Consider the following 17,216-nt stretch of genomic DNA (forward strand, 5'->3'; position numbering starts at 1 on the left):
GGGAGTGCAGTGGAGGATGGCCCAAGCCCTTGGGCCCTGCACCCCATGGGAGACCAGGATAAACACCTGGCTCCTGCCATCGGATCAGCGCGGTGCGCCGGCCGCAGCGCGCTACCGCGGCGGCCATTGGAGGGTGAACCAACGGCAAAAGGAAGACCTTTCTCTCTGTCTCTGTCTCTCACTGTCCACTCTGCCTGTCAAAAGAAAAAAAAAAAAACAGACAAATTAAGGGTTAATAAGAAAAATAAAGCATCTCACAAGTACAAGTTGTCTGAGGAAATAATGTTCATCCTCATGCAAAAATATCCACTAATGACGTAAAATTAATCCATATCCAGGCCTCAGTCTCCATTTAACACTACTCCTCTCTAGTGAGACAGTAGCATTTTGTTGCTTTCACATATTGTCTGATAAACTACCCGTGATATACATTTATTAGCAAGGAAAATTGAAAATGTCACAAAAAGATATAAGATTTCAGATTCCGTGTCTTAGTCTGTGCTGCTATAATGAAATACCTGAGACTGTGATTTGTAAAGTACAGGAATTTACTTCCTCACAGTTCTGGCGGTAGAAGTCTAAGGTCAAGGTGCCCCCAGATTGTTGTCTGGTAAATGGCTATTCCTCATAGATGGCACTATTTAGTGACTCCATCCTGGTCTCCCACATGGGTGCAGGGGCCCCAGCTCTTGGGCCATGTTCCAGTGCTTTCCCAGGCACATTAGCAGGGAGCTGGATCAGAAGTGGAGCCACTGGGGGTCTCAAACCACCCCTTTGATGAGGGGTGCTGGTGTGGCAAGCCGTGGCTTAATCTGCTGCTTTTCTTCCTGCACAGCATTTGAATCAGCAGACTTCTTACCCAGGGCCTAGTATGTGCTCAGCAGTTTGTCTTACACTGTTTTAATCATCTTCCTTCTTTTCAGTAATTACCATCTTGTTTCTTGTCTCAATATACTAAATTGTTGTCACAGGTTGTTTTCTCCAGATGGTTGAGGCAGATCTAGGGGTGCAAGGTGTTATTAAAGTGTAACACCATTGAAGAGAACTTGGACCAAGCAGTATTGCACTGAGGAAAAGTTGAACTGAGGTGAGGGCCCGACATAGTGTAGGAAGTATATTTCCCACCTTGGTGTTCCCTTAGGCTGAAATGGCTTGGCCCCCGTCCCTTGCCTTCAGTCCTCCTTCCGTAAGCAGCCTCAGGAACTGGCATGATCTCAGGCAAGGTGCCTTTGTGGCAAAAGTCCCTTGGAGACAGTAAGGCATTTGCTGACCCACTTTCTGCAGCCGTGCCCAGTGTAAAGTAGAGAGGGAAGGTGAAGGGCTGTTCCATGGTTAACATCCTTAGCTGTTCATCCTGAGTTACTGGGTGGTTTGAATTTTATTTACTAAAATTCATTTCACTCTGAAACTATAAATTTTAAAGTGACTAAAATGTTAAAATGCATTTACTCTAGCAGTTGAGCATCTCGCATCTGAACCTCCACAATCTTAAATACTGTGAAATCTGACAGTTTTTAAACACTGGTCTGGCTCAGAAAGTCTTGGATTTCAGATTTTTGGGTTAGGGATGCTCAACCAGTAAAATTTCTTGTTCAAGAAGACTGTGAATAATACTTCTTTGTGTGTTATAGAAACCAGTTTGAATGTCTTCTTTTGTTCTTACCAGTTCTTACTATAATGCCTTCACTTATTGAAGGATATACTCACCTACAAATTACTTACTTTGTGTTCATCTCTTACATTCACTTTTTTTTTTAAGATTTATTTATTTTATTTGAAAGAGTTACACAAAGACAGAAGGAGAGGCAGAGAGAGAGAGAAAGAGAGAGGTCTTCCATCTGATGGTTTACTCCCCAGTTGGCCGCAGCAGCCGGAGCTGTGCCGATCCAAAGCCAGGAGACAGGAACCTCCTTCAGGTCTTCCACGTGGGTGCAAGGGCCCAAGGACTAGGGCCATCTTCCACTGCTTTCCCAGGCCACAGCAGAGAACTGGACAGGAAGTGGAGCAGCCGGCTCTCGAATCGGCACCCATTTGGGATGCCAAGACTGCAGGCGGCAGCTTAACCCACTACACCACAGTGCTGGCCCCATCTCCTACATTCACTTTGGCATATGAAGTAATAAGGTCATTATTCATTTTTCTTTTATAGTGACAAATTAAAAAGTATAAAGGTAAATCTTTTCTTTTCTGTAAAGATGTATTTGTTATTGGAAAGTCAGAATTACAGGGTGGGGAGAGACAGAGAGAGAGAGAGAGAGAGAGAGAGAGGGGAGATATTCCTTCTGCTGGTTTACTCCCCAAATGGCTGTAATGGCCAGGGCTAGGCCAGGTTGAAACCAGTAGCCAGGAGTTTCATCCGGGTCTACCACGTGGGTACAGAGGCCTCAGTACTTAGGCTATCTTCTACTGCTTTCCCAGGCCCCTTAGCAGCAGAGCTGAATGGAAGTTGAGCCGCTGGTCTTGAACTGGCTTGAACTGCTTAACCCACTGAGCTTTAGTGCCACCCCTAAGAATAAATCTTTTATGTGTTTATAAGTGCATGTTAAAAAGGTATTTCAGAAAGCTAACTGAAAACCAAAGTAAAACATAGATTTATTTTTTTGGCAAAAAATAATTTGAAATCTCATGCATTTTTTTTTTATAAAACATATTTTCCATGAACTTTTTGAAGAATGATAATATAAGTATGTACTTTTCTTTCTTCCTTTCTTCCTTTCTTCCTTCCTTCCGACAGGCAGAGTTAGAGAGAGACAGAGAGAGAGTTATGGACAGTCAGAAAGAGACAGTGAGAAAGGTCTTCCTTCCTTTGGTTCACTCCCCTAATGGCTGCCACGACTGGCACTGCGCCAATCCGAAGCCAGGAACTGGGTGCTTCCTCCCAGTCTCCCATGCAGATGCAGGGACCCAAGCACTATGGGCCATCCTCTACTGCCTTCCCAGGCCACAGCAGAGAGCTGGACTGGAAGAGGAGTGACCAGGACTAGAACCCGGTACCCCAACAGGGACAAGAACACGGGGTGCTGGCGCCACAGGCAGAGGATTAGCCAAGTGAGCCACAGCGCCGGCCAGTATATACTTTTCATTTGAAACTTGCATCATTCTGAACTGTGAGAGTTATGTTTTTAGATATCAAATAACAGGAATGCACTGAGTGGGTAATAGTTATTTATTTTAAATTATTTGAGAGGCAGAAAGAGAGTGAACTCTCATCTGTTGGTTCACTCCCCCGGTGCCTGCCACAGTTGGGTTTGGGCTGAGGCCAAAACTGGGAGCCTGGAGCTCAATGTAGGTCTTTCATCTCGGTGTCAGGCACCTAACCAGTTGAGCCATCCCTGCTGCCTCCCCAGGCCTGCATTAGCAGTAAGCCAGGATCAGGAGCCAGAGCTGGAGCTGGAGCCAGGGATAAGAAACTGAGTGCTCCAATATAGGACACGTTGCTACCTGGTTTCTTAACTACTAGGCTGAACACTTGCCCCCGGAACATGAATTTAAAAGAAGAATGAAATCCTTGTGCTCTAACATTTTGCCCTTGCCTTGGCCTTGGTGTACTGGGGCCCCTTCATTCTGAGTCTCAACCGGTAGCATAGAATTAGGAAGTGATTATTTCTGTTTTACAGGGTGGTACCTCAGAAAAATCTTTGTGCCCTTCACCAGCTGCCAAATTTCAGAAATTAGCCAGATCTTGTGCTAGGATGAATGCAAAATTTGTTTAATTTTCTACTTTTGTTGATTCATTTAGCTCATAATCTGAACTATTGCCAATTCCTTTGATTCAGAATTTGATATTGCTGTGTTTGTTGAAGTTACCACATCTCTGAAGAATAGGAGGAAAATGATCTAAAATTACATGTACAGATAAAACTTTTTTTTTTAGTTTCCATGAACATCTGTTCCCTTCTGTGACTATACAAAATGATAAGCTGATAGCATGTTAAACAGGAAGGAAAATAAGCAAGAAGAGGCCCTTAAGGAAAATTTCCTCTTGTCCTGTTACAAGCTGAGGGGATATGGGTATGGTTTGCCCATTTGTCTGGCTAGGTAATAACAGTCTGGACCATTTACCTTTTTTGTTTGTTTATTTGAAAGGCAGAGTTACACACAGAGAGAGTAGGAGATACAGAGAGAGATCTTCCATCTACTGGTTCACTACTCAAGTGGCTGCAATGCCCTGAGCTGGGCCGATCTAAAGCCAGGAGCCAGGAGCTTCTTCTGTGTCTCCCATGTGGGTGCAAGGGCCCAAGCACTTGGGCCGTCCTTCACTGCTTTCCCAGGCAGGGTGGTGGATTGGAAGTGAAGCATCTAGAATGCCCATATGGGATGCCAGTGCATGTCAATGGCTGCTTTAGCTGCTACATACACCACAGCGCCAGCCCCCTGGACTATTTTACTTACATCGGTACAGGCAGTTGTGTTGAAGGCTCTGCTGGCAGGCCTAAAAACTGGCAGACTTTGATGGATTTTTAAGTGAGCCATCCAAATGAAAGAAGAAAGTATTGCATCACACCTAAAAGTAAATAAATCTGAGTGATGAGATCTGCAGAGGAAGAAGGGAACTACAGGTTGGGGAAATTAAATCCTTGAAAACCACCCCATCTCGTGAAATTATTGAAAATAATGCACATGGAAACTTTGTTTGGTGACTGAGATTCAGAAACTGCTTGAATGAAACTGTAATTACATTCTTCAGTATGTTACTCTGCTTTTTGTTTTAACCAATGAAGTATATAGAAGTGCTCTGTCCTGCAGCTTTCCCTTCCCCATCTGACCCAATCCATATAATGAACATTTTCTTTATCCTAAGACCACATCTTTATCTTCTTTCTTTTTGTATGTATAACCCAAATATGAAGCAAATTAATTGAAACTGTGTACACTCAAAGGAGCCATCTTGTTTATGTCCAAACTAAAAAATTATGACAAAAATTTGTGCAAACTAAATTTGTGATTGTCTTCTAATTTTCATTTTGCTCCTTAAAACTTAGTATTAGGGAAACTCCATTCAGTAATTGGGGGTTATCACTTCTCAGACTTTTGGCTAAGAACAAATGTAGTAATTGGGGGTTAATGTTAGAATATTTTATGTTGATTATGGCCGGCGCCGCGGCTCACTAGGCTAATCCTCTGCCTTGCGGCGCCGGCACACCGGGTTCTAGTCCCGGTCGGGGCACCGATCCTGTCCCGGTTGCCCCTCTTCCAGGCCAGCTCTCTGCTGTGGCCAAGGAGTGCAGTGGAGGATGGCCCAAGTGCTTGGGCCCTGCACCCCATGGGAGACTAGGAGAAGCACCTGGCTCCTGCCATCGGATCAGTGCGGTGCGCCGGCCGCAGCGCGCTACCGCGGCGGCCATTGGAGGGTGAACCAACGGCAAAAGGAAGACCTTTCTGTCTCTCTCTCACTGTCCACTCTGCCTGTAAAAAAAAAAAAAAAAAAGAATATTTTATGTTGATTATGAAAATAATATTTCCAATGAATTTTAATTACTTAGGTATCACTTAAACTTTTTAATTTAAATTGGAAAATCTGCCCCGTTCAAATAATTGTGCCTCTGAAGGTGGTTGCTCAGCAAGAATCCTTTGCTTTGCCCTTGAATTTCTGGGATGACCCTTCATTGAATTGGGAGTCTGAGATTATAGCACTTTTCTATCATTGGAGACTGTTCATGCTGAAGTTGACTTTCCTGACTCTGGTGGTGAAGTCAGATGTCACAAATTTTCATTGAATTATTATTTTTTTCTTTTTTTCTTCTTTTTATTTATTTATTTATTTTTTGACAGGTAGAGTGGACAGTGAGAGAGAGAGAGAGAGAGAAAGGTCTTCCTTTGCCATTGGTTCACCCTCCAATGGCCGCTGCGGCCGGCGTGCTGCGGCCGGCGCACCGTGCTGATCCGATGGCAGGAACCAGGTGCTTCTCCTGGTCTCCCATGGGGTGCAGGACCCAAGCACTTGGGCCATCCTCCACTGCACTCCCGGGCCACAGCAGAGAGCTGGCCTGGAAGAGGGGCAACCGGGACAGAATCCAGTGCCCTGACCGGGACTAGAACCCGGTGTGCCGGCGCTGCAAGGTGGAGGATTAGCCTAGTGAGCCGCGGCGCTGGCCCTCATTGAATTATTTTTAAGAACATCTATTTGGGGCCAGCACTGTAGAGCAGTGGGTTAAAGCACTGTCTGTAATGCCGGCATCCCATATGCGTGCCTGCTCAAATCCCAGCTGCTCCACTTCCTATCGGACTCCCTGCTAATGCCCTGAGAAAGCAGCAGAATATGTCCCAATTGTTTGGGCCCTTGTACCTTTTGGGAGACATAGAAGAAGCTCCAGGCTTCGGCCTGTTCCAGCCCCGGCCATTGCAGCCATTTGGGTAGTATACCAGCGGATGGAGGATCTCTGTCTCTGTCTCTCCTTCTCTCTCTAACTGCCTTTCAAGTAATGTAAATAAATCTTAAAAAAAAAAAAAAATCTGTTCTTGGTACTGTAGTCACATACATGGTTGTCAGGAATACGGATTTTTATCATGGTTAATGGGAGTAGGACCCAGAAGACAATGGTTGTTACCGTTGATGGAGATCATTGTTCCTGTGTGGGCGGAGACGTTTTTATGGAAAGCTGGTAGACCTTCCTTTATAGGCTGTTTAATTTTTAGTAATAATTAAGGGTGACCATAACAAAATTCTTGAATGGGATAGAATTAGTCACAGTAATATACTGTCAGGATTTGTATACTGGCCTTATACTTGTTTAATAATTTCAGGAAGAAATGTTATGATTCTTTTACATTGCTAGTATTACTATACTTTGCAGGCATTATATGTAATGCTTCAACCAAGCTCATGGTTAGCAGTAGCCAAATGTATTTTACTTAGTTACTGTTTTTAATTGTTTTAATTACAGAATACTTATAAAAAAAAGAAGTGTGGAAGCAGAAAGTATAAAATAACAGCTTTCTTTTCCCCCTTGCTTGCTGTATTAGCTTTTTGATATTTCCAGCAAATATCTAAGACTTATGAAGGAAAGAGGTATCTTTTGGCTGATGATTTTGGAGGTTCACAGTCCAATATCATGTGGACCCATTAGTTGGGCATCTGGTGATGGTATTCTTGCTGGCAGAGTCGTGAAGTGGTGCAGAGTGTTACATGGCCATAGACAGCACATGTTGTCTCTTCTGAAGCCACCATGATCTGATGACAGGAGCTCCACCCATCAAATCCAATCTAATTACTTCCCCAAGGCCCCTCTGCTAAAAACCATAGATGGGTTAACTTTTCACCCTCTTAATATAATAGCATAAGACCTGGACCTTTGGGGAGCATTTAAACTAATATCCAGACCATAGCACTTGCTTTCCAATCTCAGTGATTTATACCATTTAGACCTTTTTTTATGCATAAATAAATGTAAATGTTTTAACATAAATGGGCTCATGCAATCTGTACTGCTTTATTCCCTGTTATATCTTAACATAATAGTTTGATAAACTGTGTACACCAATACCTATGGAAGTAGCTCATTCATTTTAACAGCTGTGTGTCACTCTGCTAAAAGAGGTGCTATAATCTTTTTAGCAAATCCCCTATTTTTGAAGGTGCTCTTTAATTTTGATTTTTAATCTGCATATTAAATATTTTGGTACTGCATATAGTAATAAATTATTATAATTAACAATTATGATGTATGCATTACAGCATATAATAATGCTTATAAAATATTATAGTCAATAAAATATTTTAGTCTACCCAGAGTGATTTTTAAATGAAAGATACACGTTCTTCCCCAATTCCCAGTTCATTTTTAGTGGTTTACGTTTGTTGTTTAGTGAGTTCCTTTATAACTTTAAATATTTATACTTCTGTTGTACTTTTTTTTTTAAAAGATTTATTTATTTACTTGAAAGTTAGAGTTTCACAGAGAGAGAAGGAGAGGCAGAGAGAGAGAGAGTATTCCATTCGCTTGTTCACTCCCCAGATGGCCGCAACTGCCGGAGCTGCACTGATCCAAAGCCAGGAGCCAGGAGCTTCTTCCGGGTCTCCCACATGGGTTCAGGGGCCCAAGGACTTGGGCCACCTTCTACTGTTTTCCCAGGCCACAGCAGAGAGCTAGATTGGAAGTGGAGCAGCCAGGACTAGAACCGGCGCCCACATGGGATGCCAGCACTGCATGATGGCGGCTTTACCTACTACACCACAGCGCCGGTCCCCTGTATTACCTTTTCATGTGTGTTTTTTATATCAAGAACATGTATAGTAAAACTTGAATCTTTGGGAAAAGTACTTTCCCATCCAGATTTAGTTTGGCTAAACCCAAATTTTGTTGGGCGTAGAATTCTTGTTTCGAAATCATCTTTTTTTTCCCAGGTTATTACTTTAATATATCACAGCATCCTGGTTTGATAAGTACAACAGTCTAAATCTTATTTTGTTGTAAATTATATTTCTTTTCTTCTTTTTAGAAAATTTTTAGAATTGTCTCTCCACTCTTGGAATTCTTAATGTATCTTAATTTGAGCATGGGCTCTGGAATTACACTGCCTGCTTTCAGATCCCAGCTGTATCGTGTATAGCTGCTGATGCCTGGAAAAAAAATACTTAACCTCTCTGTGCTTTAGTTTCCTTGTGTATATATGACATAGAGTTGTATGAGGAGTATATGAGCTGATGTTTCTTTGAGAAGCAGATGGACAGACACAGAAGGAGGGAAACAGGCAGAACTCAAATCAGCTGGAGAGGGCCAAGTTGAAGGAGGAACTGGAAGCACCATCCTGGTTTCTCATGGAGTAGCAGGAACCCAAGTATTTCAGCCTTCATCTCTTGCCTCCCAGGGTGCAAACTAGCAAGAAGCTGGAATCCAGTGCAGAGCCAGGGTCTGGACACTAGGCCGTCTGATATGAGATACAGCATCCCAGTTGACTTCTCAACTGCTGGGCCAAATGCCCACCCCGGAGTCAGTATTTAGAGTAGTGTCTCTCAGGTGGCAGGTGCTTAATAAATGTCAGTTGTCAGGACCTACACAGTGGACTAGCAGGTAAAGCTGCCGCCTGTGGCACTGTTATTCCATATGGGTGCCAGTTTGATTCCCTGCTGCTCCATTTCCAACCCAGCTTCCTCCTATCAGCCTAGCAAAGCTGCGGAAGATGGCTCAAGTGCTTGGGTCCTTGCACCCACGTGGCAGACCTGGAAGAAGCTTCTGGCTCCTGGATTTGGACCAGGCTAGCTTCAACCCTTGTGGCCATTTGGGGAGTGAAGTAGCAGATGAAAGATCTCTCTCTCTCTCTCTCTCTATGTAACTCTGCCTTTCAAATAAATAAATAAATGCATTTTTTAGATTTATTTATTTATTTGAAAGGCAGAGTTACACAGAGAGAGGAGAGGCAGAGAGAGAGAGAGAGAGAGAGAGAGAGAGAGAGGTCTTTCATCCATTGATTCATACCCCAATTGGCTGCAATGGCCGAAGCTGCACTGATCTGAAGCCAGGAGCCAGGAGCTTCCTCTGGATCTCCCATGCAGGTGGAGGGGCCCAAGGACTTGGGCCACCTTCTACTGCTTTCCCAGGCCATAGCAGAGAGCTGGATCGGAAGTGCAGCAGCCGGGTCTTGAACCAGAGCCCATATGGGATGCTGGTGCTTCAGGCCAGGGCATTAACCTATTACACCACAGTGCTGGCCCCAAATAAATACATTAAAACTTTTTTTTTTTTTTTAGACCGTCAATTGCCTTGATTATTGTTGCTTAAAGTGCAGTTTAGGTTCTTCAGATATGAGTATTCATGTTCTTGTAATTCAGAGGAGTTTTCTATTTCCTTAATTATTCTCCTTCCTTTTCTCAAAATAATCTTCTTATTCTAATTCAGTTCTTTTACAAATTTTTTTAAATGGGGATCTTTTTAGAAAGATATATTTTTATTTGAAAGGCAGAGCTATAAAGAGAAGAGAGGCAGAGGGAGGGAGTGAGAAAAGTGAGATTTTCCATCTGCTGGTTCACTCTCCAAATGGCCACAACCAGAGGAGCTGGGCCAGGCCGAAGCCAGGAGCCTTGAAATCCATTTAGGTCTCCCACATGGATGGCAGGGCCCCAAGTACTTGGGCTATCTTTCTCTGCTTTCCCAGGCATCTTAGCAGAGAACTGGATCAGAAGTGAAGCAGCCAGGACTCAAATCAATGCTCATATGGGATGCTGGCATCCCATGTGGCTGCTTTATCCACAGTGCTGCAGCACTGACCCCTCCAATTTAGTTCTGCAGTTGCAGTTTGATAGATCTATCTGCTTTCTTTTTTCCCAAGTTTTGTATCTTGGTATATTTTCTTGATGTTATGGGAGATTTCTTTTACCTTCTCTTCTGTATCATTAATTTTGATCATTATTTCATTCCTAATATTCGTCTTACATGTAATTTTATTTTGAAAGTTGAAAAATTCTTTATTTATTTATTTGGAAATTAGAGGGACAGAGATAAAGAAAGAAAGAGACAGAGATCTCCTATCTACTGGTTCACGCCAAATGCTTATAACAACTGGGGCTGGGCCAGGCTGGAGCCAGGAGCCAAGAACTCAATCTGGATTTCCCACATGGATAGCAGGGACCCAAGTACTCTAACCAAAACTTGTTGTCTCCCAGGGATGCATTAGCAAGAAGCTAGAATCAGGAGCAGAGTTGGGACTAGAACCCAGGCATTCTGATATGGGATTTGCATGTCCGTAGTGGCATCTTAACTTCTGTGCGACATGCCCATTCTTTGATAGTTATCTTTAATTTCCAGAAAGACTATATTTCTCTGATTGTTATTATTTATTTATTTATTTAGAGAGAAAGCAATTGACAGTGGTCTCCCATCTGCTGGTTTACTACCTAGTTGCCTTCAATAGCTGGGGCTGGGCCCGGCCAAAGCCCAGAGCCAGGAACTCAATCTATGTGGGTGGTAGGGATCCAACTGTTTGATCAGGGTGAGCATCAGCTAGAAGCTGGAATTGGAAGCTGGACTCAAACCCAGGCACTCCAATATGAGATGCAGACATTCCAACCAGTGACTTCACCACTATTCCAAAGGCTCACCCTAATTATTCTTTTTCATAATATTCTTCATTGTTTTGTAGATACAATATCATGTAATTTCGTAGCATGTTGTTAATTAGAATTTTTTTAAAAAAATCTTCTTCTTTCTGTGCATTCTCTCTGTTTGGTAAATCATGTTCAGATTTTCCCTTCTTGTTCATGAGTATTGCCTTTCCTTAAATATCTGATGATACCAAAGTGGATTATGTTGACAGTTTCCTCTATTAAGTGGGTTTCGCTTTCTGGGAACTTTTTTCTTTGAATGGGAAGGCTGGCTACAAACTCTGTGGCTCTGGCCATGATATTTCTAAGTGGCAGGCTTTTGTAGGATTGGTAGGGATCTTCATTCTACATTTTTTCCTAGGGCCTTGAATTGGGGGGCCGAAGTAATCGGGTCATCTGGTTGGTAAAATAGAGATGCTTTTCTTTAGAGAAGGTCCCAAATCTCCTGTTCCTTCACTCTTATATTCTTATTCTTTTTTTTTTTTTAAAGATTTATTTATTTATTTGAAAGAGTTACACAGAGAAAGGAGAGGCAGAGAGAGAGAGAGAGGTCTTCCACCCACTGGTTCACTCCCTAGTTGGCTGCAATGGCCAGAGCTGCACCAATCTGAAGCCAGGAACCAAGAGCTTCTTCTGGGTCTCCCACACGGGTGCAGGGGCCCAAAGACTTGGGCCATCTTCTACTGCTTTCCCAGGCCATAGCAGACAGCCGGATTGGAAGTGGAGCAGCCAGGTCTTGAACTGGCACCCACATGGGATGCCAGCGCTTCAGGCAAGGGCATTAACCCGCTGTGCCACAGCACTGGCCCCAGACATCTGCATTTCTTATCAGAGTACCTGGATTTGAATCCCAGCTCCACTCCTGATGCCAGCTTCCTGCTATAGTACAGCTTGGGAGGCAGCAGGTGATGGCTCAGGTAGCCAGGTCAGAAGAGGAGCAGCCAGGACTAGAACTGGCACCCATATAGGATGCTGGCACCTCAGGCCAGAGTGTTAACCTGCTGTGCCACAGCGCTGGCCTCCTTATTCTTATTCTTATTTTTATTCTTATTCTTCTCTTCCTCTTCCTCCTTCTTCTTCCTCTTCTTTTTCTTCTTCTCCTTCCTCTTCCTCCTCTTCCTTCTCCCTTCTCTCCCCACCTTCTTCTTCCCCTTTTTTCTTCTTTCTTCTTTGATAAGACATGTGATGTCTGATCTATCTTCTAAATCAGGAATGGGAAACCTTTTTTTTTTTTTTCTGCCAAAGGCCATTTGGATATTTTCAACAGCATCCGTGTGCCATAGGAAATTATCAGCTTGAAAATTAGCCTGCTATAGATAATTGTTGAGTTTTGAGTCCTTCCTGCAGCTGTGTTGGCAGGTCCAGATCAAATGATTTCATGTGTCTTATGTGTCCCATAGGCCGGACATTCTCTACCCCGTTCTAGATGGTGCAGGTAGGCAGTATGCTTAAGCCTGGGAGGCAGAGTAGGCATCTAGAGGAGCTGGTAGAGTCAGGAACAATATTGCATAGAGACCTCAGTGAGGACAGCCTCCTCCCAGAGGATGTCTGAAACATTAGCCAGTGATCCTGAGTTATGGAGGTCACAATCTGGGATATGGCAACATCCCTACAAGAGTGACCAATGGGCTGTGCATAGATCAGTGAACTAAACACTGTAAGTTATTAGATCACTCAACTCAGGGAGACTGCAAAAGATACAGAAGTCTTCTACTGGTTAGGATTGGCACTGATTAGGAGAGGCACCTACACATCATAAGAGGTTAAATTGGTTGAAGGATGGGGTAGCAGGGTCTGGAAAAAAAAAAAAAAAACAGCAATTCAGATAATGGGTTCTGAGGTTGACTTTGGAAACTCAAATTGAATCTACATCAGGTGTATCAGCGTGGGGGTCTCCTTTAGTGCCCCTAGATCAGAGCCAGACCTTGGGTCAAAGTAGCCCATCAGAATGCCTTCTGCATGTGGTCAGGAGGAGTAACACTTGGCAAGAGCACCATAATTGGGCAGAGAACTAGCTCATGAGGATCATCTCCACTTGAGAATAATGATCTAAGTGTGGTTCTTTCTTTCTTTCGCTTGCTTGCTTGCTTGCTTGCTTTTTTTTTTTTTTTTTTTTCCCAGGCAGAGTTAGCGAGAGCCAAACACTGATCTGGGGGTTAGCAGACCCAAGCTTCTGACTTGTCTTAGCTCCATTCTAAGCTTCATGTGAGAAGGCTTTCTGAAGTTCACTTGTACCTCATAGCTCATATGTGAATTGTGTTATGTAGGGTCTTCATTGTTTGTCAGGTATCTGTTGCCACTCTCTACTTTCTGTCCTTACCACTGACTGGCCTCTTCCTATTCTGGTTGGCACCTTTATTGAAAAGTCAACTGACCGTTCATCTATGATTTATTTCTGGACTCTGCTTTCTTGGCTTTACTTCAGCGTTTGCTAATTACGTTTCTAATTAGTTTCTAATTTGCTAATTATACCCGTATTGACAGCTGGGATGTAAGCTTCTTGAGTTTTCAGTTTCTTCATTTTTCTTATTTTTATAATCTCAGGATGATCGGTTGATGGTTGTTTGTTAAATGTTATTTTCGGAGAAAAAATTAAATTGTGTATTTATTAAAGCATTAGCTAAATTAAAGACTATTTTTATGTGGTACTTAGGTGACGTGAGAACTGTAGAGACCTGTATTTCCGATATCATTCTAGTACAATTTTCAGTATCGTAACAAGCCCCAGTGCCAAAGCTAACAGGAACAAGGTAGTGATTATGATTACACTGCGGGTAAGGCAGAGTTCCCAGTGGCATTATACGATTGTTTGGCTGCATGTTTATAAGGGGAAGGAAAAGAGAGAAAAGCATGTCAGTTTTTTCTTACTGGGCTTCCTGAAAAATGATGAATGAATGCGTAAATCACTACTCTCTGCACTCATAAGAAGTGATAAGAGATGGGAGTTCATGAATGAGCTCTTAACTCGAGTAGATTCACACTATATTTTTTAACACACCAGAAAACAAAACTTTTCACCTGTGTTATGAAGTGGTCTTTTGGTCACATTCAAGACTTCTCTCTTATGTGGTCATGTCTCAGAATATTCATGTGCTTGGTGGTATTTTCTCCTGTCTGACAGTTGGCAGACTTGGAGTTGGCCTAGATGTGGAACTGTTTGTGTGAGAGAAGAGTACACTGCTGCCATTCTGGGGCCACTCAGGAAGGACTGGAGTGGAGTGGAGCACTTGATCTAATAATTTAAGCTGACATGGGTTGTATCAGGCTTGCCTAACATAGAGACATGGCTTCAGAATTTGAGAAATTGCATTTGATTTTCATATTAAGCATCCTTCTCCTAGGTATAAGGGCCTTAATTGGACAGATTGATGTTTAGAACTATTCAAGGCTTGATAATTCTCCTTCAGTAAAATTTAAGAACAGATCTCTTAAGGAATTTTTTAGTTTGAGGTACAAAAATTCAACTCAAATTGGCTGTACAAATGGAAATTAATTTGCTGTTTTAGCTTGGAAACCTAGGAGTATTTCAGGCTTACAGATAGCTGGACTCAGGCTCAAAAAGTTCATCAGATTGGGGTTGGCATGGCACAGTGGGTTAAGCCACTGCCTGAGATGTTGGCATTCCATATGAGTGCCAATTCAAGTCCTGGCTTCTCTACTTGCAGCCACTTGGGGCATGAACCAACAAATGGAAGATTCTCTTTCTATCTAGAACTCTGCCTTTCAAATAAATAAATAAATGAATACATCAATCTTTTTTAAGGAAGTCATCAGATCTTTCTCTCTCTCCTCACTTTCATTCTCCTCTGTGTGCTTAGTATAAGGAAGTTTGTTGTCAGAAGAATTCCAGATTTCATTTTCCATAGACTTCACAATATAAGAGGAAGAGAGATCCTGTTTTTGCTATGACCAAGGTTAAACTCCCTAACCTCTTATGCTTCACTTCTCTGTTGGGTGGGGATAGCAGCTGTGCCAACCTCATACCTATGTTGAAGGATTAAATGAGTTGATAGTTGTGGAATGTTTGGAATAGTGTCTGGCACACATTCAACCCTCAATTAATGTTGACTATTATTATTGTCTTCACTTTATAGGAGGGAAAGTTTAGGTTCAAGAAAAATAAAACTGCCCAATCTTTCCTAACCGATCAAAAGCAATTGTTATTACCTAGAAACGCTATTTAATACTGGAATTCATGTGTATTATGTTGGCCCACACCATTGAACTTTTCAAATGTGAAAGATATGAATACATATCTCCCCTTCTCACTCTGTAGTTTACCTGCATTAATAATCATGTGCATATATATATATATATATATTTGAAAGTTATGGAAAAGTATGTTAGGATTTGCTCACGTAATTGTAGCTGTGCTTTTATTTGTTGTAATAATTGTGGTTACTATGATTTATACAGAGCTAAGTATGTTTATTACCATTTAATTAATCGTGTATCATTGCTGAGCACTCATAAGTAATTGTACTAAGGCATTATTTACTTATTTTTTCTGATCAACAAAGGAAAGGGCAGAAAATTTAAGCAATTTACCCAGGATCTTATAGCAAGATTAGAAATCAAGCCAAATCTACCTGATTCTAAGCCCATGTTTTCTCCACTGCACCATACTGTTTTAAGGAAGGGCCTTGAGAACTTAAGAAGGCAAAATGGTATCAGTAGGAGACTTGGCATAACCTTGGAGGAAAGGAATTGAATGAGCATAGGCAGGAGGACGTGAATAGAGGTTTATGTGAGAAAGCCTGTGTTGCAGAGCTCAGCTTCTCAAGGGTCTGCAGTTTATGTGGGAGGGGAAGGAAATGAAAGGCACACAATATCAGGATATGGTCTGTGTGGGAAAAGAACATGTGAGTGGATGAGTGGAATTGGCTACTGATAAGGCCAAGAAATGAGGCCTCCAGAGGCATGCTGATAGCTGGAACTAGGATACAAAGTTCATGATAACAGTTTAGCAAAAAATGGACAATGTCTAATTCATAGATGAAGGCATGAGACAAGTGAACTACAGCATAAGATAAACTTTTTTATGGATAGGAAGAAGTGAAAACCTCCAGAAAGTTGCAGAGAAGTGAGAAATAGGTATTGGTAAAGGAACTTACAGATGGGTATGCAGTAAAGTACATCCTCTTAGTGCGCACATCCAGAGTCACCAAAAGTACCTTCAGTTCCAAGGAGAGACAAACCTAAATTCTTTGTGGACAGATTATGTTGGTTGAATTGATGCTTTAGTTTTTCCAGGTAAAATACCCTGTGTACCCTGTCCTTAACATCCTTAGGCAGAATTTCCCAAATTTACCTGAATGTATGTACACACTACTTGGGTGCTTTTTTTTTTTCTTTTAAAGATTTATCTAGACCCGTGCTGCGGCTCAACAGGCTAATCCTCCACCTGTGGTGCCGGCACACCAGGTTCTAGTCCTGGTCGGGGCGCCAGATTCTGTCCTGGTTGGCCCTCTTCCAGGCCAACTCTCTGCTGTGGCCCGGGAGTGCAGCGGAGGATGGCCCAAGTGCTTGGGCCCTGCACCCCATGGGAGACCTGGAGAAGCACCTGGCTCCTGCCTTCGGATCAACACGGTGCGCCGGCCACAGCGTGCTGGCCGCGGTGGCCATTGGGGGGTGAACCAACGGTGAAGGAAGACCTTTCTCTCTGTCTCTCTCTCTCTCTCACTGTCCACTCTGCCTGTCAAAAAGAAAAAAAAAATTTATCTATTCACTTATCTGAGAAATAGAGTTGCATACAGAAAGAGGGAGAAACAGAGAAAGGTCTTCCATCCACTGGTTCATTCCTCAGATGGCTGCAATGGCTGAAGCTCGGCCAGTCCAAAGCCAGGAGCTTCCTCTGGGTCTCCACGTGTGTGCAGGGACCCAAGGACTTGGGCCATCTTCTTTTTTTTTAAAGATTTATTTTATTTATTTGAAAGACAGAGTTACAGAGAGAGGTCAAGACAGAGAGAGAGGTCTTCCAACTGCTGGTTCACTCCCCAGATGGCCATAATGATTGGAGCTGTGCTTATCTGAAGACAGGAGCCAGGAGCTTCTTCTGGGTCTTCCACGTGGGTGCAGGGACACAAGAACTTGGGCCATCTTCTGCTGCTATCCTAGGCCATAGCAGATAGCTGGATCGGAAGAGGAGTACCTGGGTCTAGAACCGGTGTCCATATGG

General features: G+C 42.8%; 1 protein-coding gene across 1 annotated transcript in view; it reads left to right on the plus strand.

The window, feature by feature from the left end:
• TTC27 (tetratricopeptide repeat domain 27) overlaps positions 1 to 17,216 on the plus strand; it is a 213,417-nt gene that overhangs the window by 77,840 nt on the left and 118,361 nt on the right. The window lies entirely within an intron of this gene.

This window comes from Lepus europaeus, chromosome 13, assembly GCF_033115175.1.
Source record: "Lepus europaeus isolate LE1 chromosome 13, mLepTim1.pri, whole genome shotgun sequence".
NCBI lineage: Eukaryota > Metazoa > Chordata > Mammalia > Lagomorpha > Leporidae > Lepus > Lepus europaeus.